The 6,000-nt window shown below is 40.7% G+C and overlaps 1 protein-coding gene across 5 annotated transcripts in view; it reads left to right on the top strand.

The window, feature by feature from the left end:
• The first annotated feature begins 2,080 nt into the window (after window positions 1-2,080).
• LRFN2 (leucine rich repeat and fibronectin type III domain containing 2) overlaps window positions 2,081-6,000 on the top strand; it is a 160,962-nt gene continuing 157,042 nt past the window's right edge. For 2 of the 5 annotated variants that reach the window (XM_074863497.1, XM_074863498.1), the window contains exons 1-2: window positions 2,877-3,149; window positions 3,798-3,877. The gene's annotated coding sequence lies outside the window, so the exon portion shown is untranslated. Of the gene's footprint in view, window positions 2,106-2,876; window positions 3,150-3,670; window positions 3,878-6,000 lie in introns of those variants that run through there. The other 3 variants (XM_074863500.1, XM_074863499.1, XM_074863496.1) reach the window with 3 other exon arrangements.

Here is a 6,000-nt window from a genome sequence, read left to right as displayed (position 1 = left end):
TCTTTTTGTCTTGCTCTGCTATCCTACTTCTGCCTTTTTTTGGGTTTGGGTATTGTCCTTGGCACTGTATGTCAAAAGAGAGCACCCCCATTACAAAATTTTGTGTCTTTTGAGTGGTTGCCACTGCATAAGGGAATGTGTATGAATGTGGTTGTAAGGCTTTATGAGATCTCTTCATATAGAAATTATACAGTCTGTTGGGGCATGGGAATTGCTGTATCACTGAAAGATTCAGCTGCTCAGCAATGCAGCAGTTTTAAAGGTTCAGTGAGCATGGAGTTAGTCATGTAGTCATGGTCTCTCATGTATTTTCTAGATCTAAATCAGGAACAGGACATTGAACCTTGACAGTTCTTTCCAGGGGAAAGTGTTGTGGACCTGTGAGATGTTCACTACTTAGGCAGAGCAAGATTTCTCCTGTGGCTCTTCATGTGGTGATGGGATTTCCCTGGAGCTGGAAATGAGAGCAGATGTAGCTAAAGCAACCATGTTGGTTGACTCTGTACTAAGGCAGAATTGGAGAGAGGGGAGGCTTGAGCACAAGACAAGAACAGAAGTGATAGCTCTCTTCTAGAATGACCAAGAAGGAAAGAGGTTGATTCATTGAGAAGCTCTTTATTTGGGAGACAAGCAATATACAGCAAGGCTGGTTACTAGAGAGAAGTTCTATGAGGCAAACACCAGAGAACTCTGATTTAAATTTAAAGGGCATCATGGAAAGCTAGAAAGCACACTAACCTAGCACAGCGGGAACCCACCACAACACAGCCTCATGAAAATCCTTTAAGGGTGACTTTTTGACAGGGTTGCATCATCTTTGATTTTAACTTGGGAATTGTCACTGTCACAACTGTAGCTGGTGAAGGATTTTTGAAAGGTTTTTGAAACACTAGTCCTAGAGTCTGTTATTAATTCCTGATGTCATTAAGAGATATCTTCTCTTTCTGCAATGCACTGACATCTATTTTACAAGGCACTGACATGATTAGAGCTTCAATTTGATTTTCTAGCCAACATGCTTGGTCCAGGATTCCCAGGAGCTATGTTCAAAGTTAGCTTCCTAAATTCATGTTTTAGTCATCTAGTAAATGAAGCAATTTTTAAAGATTCTCAATGCCTAGTTTGGCAGTTACCAGCTTCTCAACTCTTTCTTTGACCAGGCCGCTTACTTCAGTGGCCAGTAAAGTTAGCAACTGTTCTAACTCTTGGCCTTCTCCCAAGAAGAGCCCCTCAGCACTATTCCACATAAAGCTGAGGAAAGCTGGATACGCTGCAAAATAGGCAATTGCTCTGTCCACAGTCCTTCCTCCTATGCTTTACCACAGTGTAACTCCCTTATGCGCAACATTTGCAGTCTCCACCTTGGGGGTACAGAGTCACCTGGGAACACAGCAGGCATAGATCAAGGAGTGAGACCAGTAACAGTGACGGATATGAAGTCTGCAGCAGAAACTTTTTCATGAGCCCCTCCAAAAAAGTATATGTTGCACTATGCAGTCATTCTCAAAAATATCTTCAAAGTTTTCAATTCAGTCTAGTTTGACTTTCCAGAGGCCAAATTTGATACCTACATATTAGCTGAGTGACCTAATTCTTCTACCTGCACTGGATGGCTTCTTGAAATATAGTTGTTGTTTTCATCAGGAGTAAGGAGTAAATGAGGAGAGTAACTAGGCTAGATTAGGCTATATAAAAATTCTTACTCTCCAGACTGAAATACTACAGCTCTTTCTGAACTTATACCCTTTTTTCACACTGGTATGTTTACAAAGCATCAGACAATTTTACTCTTTAGATCTAGGGTGCCTAAAAAGAGGTGTACTTTGCACCAACTACAAAGGAGACCTCAGAATCAGACCTTACATGTTTAATCTGGATGTGCAGAAGAAGAGTGTTCCCCTGATCATGCTTCAGTGCATTAACTAATCTCTAAAGAAGAGGGATTAAGGAGAAGCTTTGCCCATGAACAGGTTAGCCCTAGCTGTCTAGCCCTAGCTGCACAAATTAATTCAGATTCCTCAGAGGTGTGTCATACTGATCACTGTCCAGAGGCAGGATACTGGACTAGATGGACCATAGGTGTGAGCCAGGGCCACAATTTCCAGGTAAATTCCCACTGCAAAATTATACTCCCTTCTTTGTTTTTGATTCCTTCCATGTGCATTATAAATTTTTCTGTCTGTTGTTGTATTGATACTGGTGTGTGGTAGTTTGAATGAGTTGGGGTTATGCCTACTCTCATTTAGTCAGTGCTCATCTTTCCCTGGGTCTGTCTAGGAGCCTCTTCAACCAAGAGAGGCAGAAGAAAATGTGAGTCTCTGTATCTGAAGGGCTGGAGAGAGGAACCCGCCAGTAAATAGGAAAGGCTGATTGATCCTCTTGAGTTCTTTTATCTTAATTCATTTTTTATTTAGACTTTCTAATACTGTTCAGTAGAAAGGGAGAACTACTTCTCACCATCAGCGTTAGAAATAATCATATTTAACACAGAAAGCCTTTGTACATGTTCTTCTCTTTGTCATTTAAGTTACTAAAATATAGCAAGGGAAAATTTTCTAGTATTAAATAACATGAATGGAACTGACAGTGCTATTGTATTTATCTACCTCTCCCTATATAGATACGGATATATATGACTTCCACTACAACATTTCAGACATCAGCACCACCTGAGAGCTCTTTGCAGCTGCAGCTTGTGCATTTTGCAGTAAAATTTCTCTCCCCTTTTCCCTCAGATTCCCCCGCCCCCAGAGAATGACACGCTTTCCACTGACAAATGTTGAGTGTAGCTCCTGAGGATTTAGCATGTCAGGCTGTGTCTACACAGCTTAGGTTTCTATTATTATGCAATGGCTTAGAAGGCAGTGCTTTGCCACATAATTACAGAGCCAATCTGTATTAGGACCAGGAGTTTGGATGCTTCTTTCTGTACCAACTATTTACCTCCCACCCACTCAAGCCTCCTCCTTGGCACTCTTACTTGTTTAATAGCTTCTTTTCGTACTCTTCTTTCATCTGGTTTCTGATTTTCTTCCCTTTCCTATGCTACATGTTTCTTTATTTCAGAAGTGAGGGGTCTGAATGAGTCGTGCCTGCACGGATTCCTATGCAGCACAAAGCACTTGCTGTATGTTGCATCGTCAGAAGAGGTAAGAAGAAATTCCTGAAGCTGCCTGCTAGTTCTCTCGGGTTTTTCTCTCTCTCTCTTTTTTTTTCTTCTTTTTTTTTTTTTTTTTTTTTTCTTTTTGGTGTCTGCACATCGCTTGTCTTACAAGCCGTGCAGGCTCTGCCATCTAGAGCACTTTGTGAGATCACTTCAGTTTGCTGTTTTTCCTTTTTCCATCTCTGCGTGAGTGTGTGTGTGTGTATATCTCCCTGTCTCTCTTCTCCCCCCACGATACAACTCGACCCCCCTCCCCAACACACACGCACATACACAGAATCTGGGCTTGCTAGTATGAACTTGAAGATTTGCAGTACCAAAATGCATGTGCTACCTTGGGATGCACTAGGATCTGAATGCTTGAAAAGCCTGCAGGCTGCTTAGTCCTTCAAGACTGGGTTTTTTAAACCAAACAAGAAAAGAACAAGTTATTCACTTTTTTCCTTTCTTTTTTTTTTTTTTTTTTTTTCCTTTCTCTTTTTTGTGCTTTGGATATTACTGAAAAAGGAATCTCAGGGATTCCCACACTTGGACTTTACTGAATCAGGCTGCATCTGACAAACAATCTAGTCTGCATTTTGGTTTGCTAGAGATCAACCAGGATTTTTCTGATTATATCTTCTTTTGAAAAAAGGATGCATGGCATAGAAGGAAGGTCTAAGTGGTTATCTGAGACTATTTTACCGAACTTGGGATAAATGTTACTTCTCAAAGGTAAGTGCAAGGGTTTTTTCATATGTATATATAAATTATATAGCTATGATATAAACTATATATGGATATGTACACAAAACATTTATACACAGTCACCTCTGATGGCAAAAAATGTGTTGTTGTGCATTTTAAAAGCATCAGAGAAATGTATAACTTTATCTTCCTTTTCTTGCTAACCTAGATAAGATTATTTGTGTAGAGAAATGAATCTCAGTTTGGTTTCTGCTTCTCTCATCACAAAAAGGCAGTTCAAAAAGAATATTTATATTTTTAAATGTCAATAGGATATTTTTTTTATGGCAGTTTTGAAACAGTGATGGAAAGAGGTTTGAAAGAAAGGATAATAGTTTGGTTTCTAATACAGGAAAAATTGAGAGATTGAGTAAAGCTGTGAAAGTGATTTCATCTTTCTGGAGGAATTAGTAAATCCTACAAAGCCAAGGAAGAACTTTGCTGAACAGATCAACTCTGCTGTATATAAAACCACACAATGAAAGAGTGGGGACCTTGGCAAATGACATGTGAAGAAACAGAAGGCGTAGGAACAGCTAGAGAAGGAAAGGGAGTGAGGGCTGTGGAGGGGCAGTGGCCATCCACTTCAGTGTCTCCTGTCACAGAGGTTGGTGTTCTTGGTAAGGTGATGGCATTAACGATGGACATCCAGAATTGGCAAGGTGGGCATGCGGGGGATGGGGTACACAAGCAGGTATATGCTATGTCACGTCTGTCTGACGTCATCAGACATATACGATCTCTGCAAGACTAAGTATACTGAGAATTTGGGTGGGGGGGAAGCATCTAAATGGTAGCACAGGACAAGATGTAGCAAAATGGATACTGAGTCTCTTCCTGACTTGCATGGACACGTGTACACTTTTGCATCACAAAACATGTGCATGACTGAATAAAACAAGAAAGCAACTAAAGGGGAGAGCAGAATTCAGTGATTAAGTCAATGGTCCCAGTAGGATGGATTAGTAAACTGGAAATGTAAAGTATTCAGTTGTGGTAATGTATGCAAGGAAAGGTTCTTAAACTGGGTAACTCCTTCCTACCTAAAGGAGACAAATAGCATTGATTTAAAGAATGAATAATTTTTTACCAGGGCTGATCTAGTCTTTTTGGGGCACTGCATGGAGATATTAAGAGTAGACTTTATTTTACCTACCCCATCTTTGGGATTAATAGGACAGAATAAGTCTCCTGATGAGAAGAGACAGGCTTTGAAAGGCAAACAGTAAACATCACTTAAGTTTATAAAGTCATAGTTAATTATATTGACACCTTTTAACTTTATTATACAATGCTCACCGGGGATAAGTCCAGCAGACACCACAGAATTGTCACTGGTATTTTCTATTCCGCAGGAAAGAGGAAATATTGCCATGCAGGGTATCAATTTTCTATTGGACCTTGCTGTGTACAGAGGATGTACTAAGGCAAATTTGAGCTTGTGGCAAGAAGGAAGAGAGAGAGATAATTACTTTTACTCTTGCCGTGTTTCAGGCTGGTTACAGTTTCAGTGTTTACAATTTGCCCTGGGTTGGTGGTTAGTTTGCATTGCCTACAGATCACCACTTGAGCACAACAGAGTCCTTTTTCTGTGCTCTCATAGCTAGCTTGTTGCAGCAGCAGGAAACAGAGCTTCAGACCTTCCCTGAAACTGCTCCTAATTCTCAGGGAGAGAGGGGATGCAATAAAAAATAAACAACAATGCAAAGAGACAGGAAGAAAAAGTTCATTATGCTCAACCAAGCCTTTTTAACCTATTAATCCCAGCAAAGATCTGTATCACCTCTAAGATCGGAGACAGTGTCTGTCCTGCTCTCCCCAGCACAGCTCTGTTTTCTTTAGGGTGACTCTGGGCCCTGTGTCACCTGGTATCTGGCTGTGTTAGGTGCTGGCATGCAGGTAAGCAGGCAGACCTGGATGCACCATGCAGGGTGAGAAATGTGATAATTTCTAAGAGCCACCATTTCTGCTGTCCTCTCTGCCCCATGTCGCTCTTCACAGCATTAGCATTTCTTGTTTAAATTTACATTTGGAACATAACTGATAATTTTTCCCAATGGGAAGTACAAATGGCACATGTAGCCTTGCTCCACAGCCCCTGCTCTACCTGC

Source organism: Strix uralensis, chromosome 3, assembly GCF_047716275.1.
Source record: "Strix uralensis isolate ZFMK-TIS-50842 chromosome 3, bStrUra1, whole genome shotgun sequence".
Taxonomy (NCBI): Eukaryota; Metazoa; Chordata; class Aves; order Strigiformes; family Strigidae; genus Strix; species Strix uralensis.
This window is presented reverse-complemented; position numbering and strand designations above follow the sequence as displayed.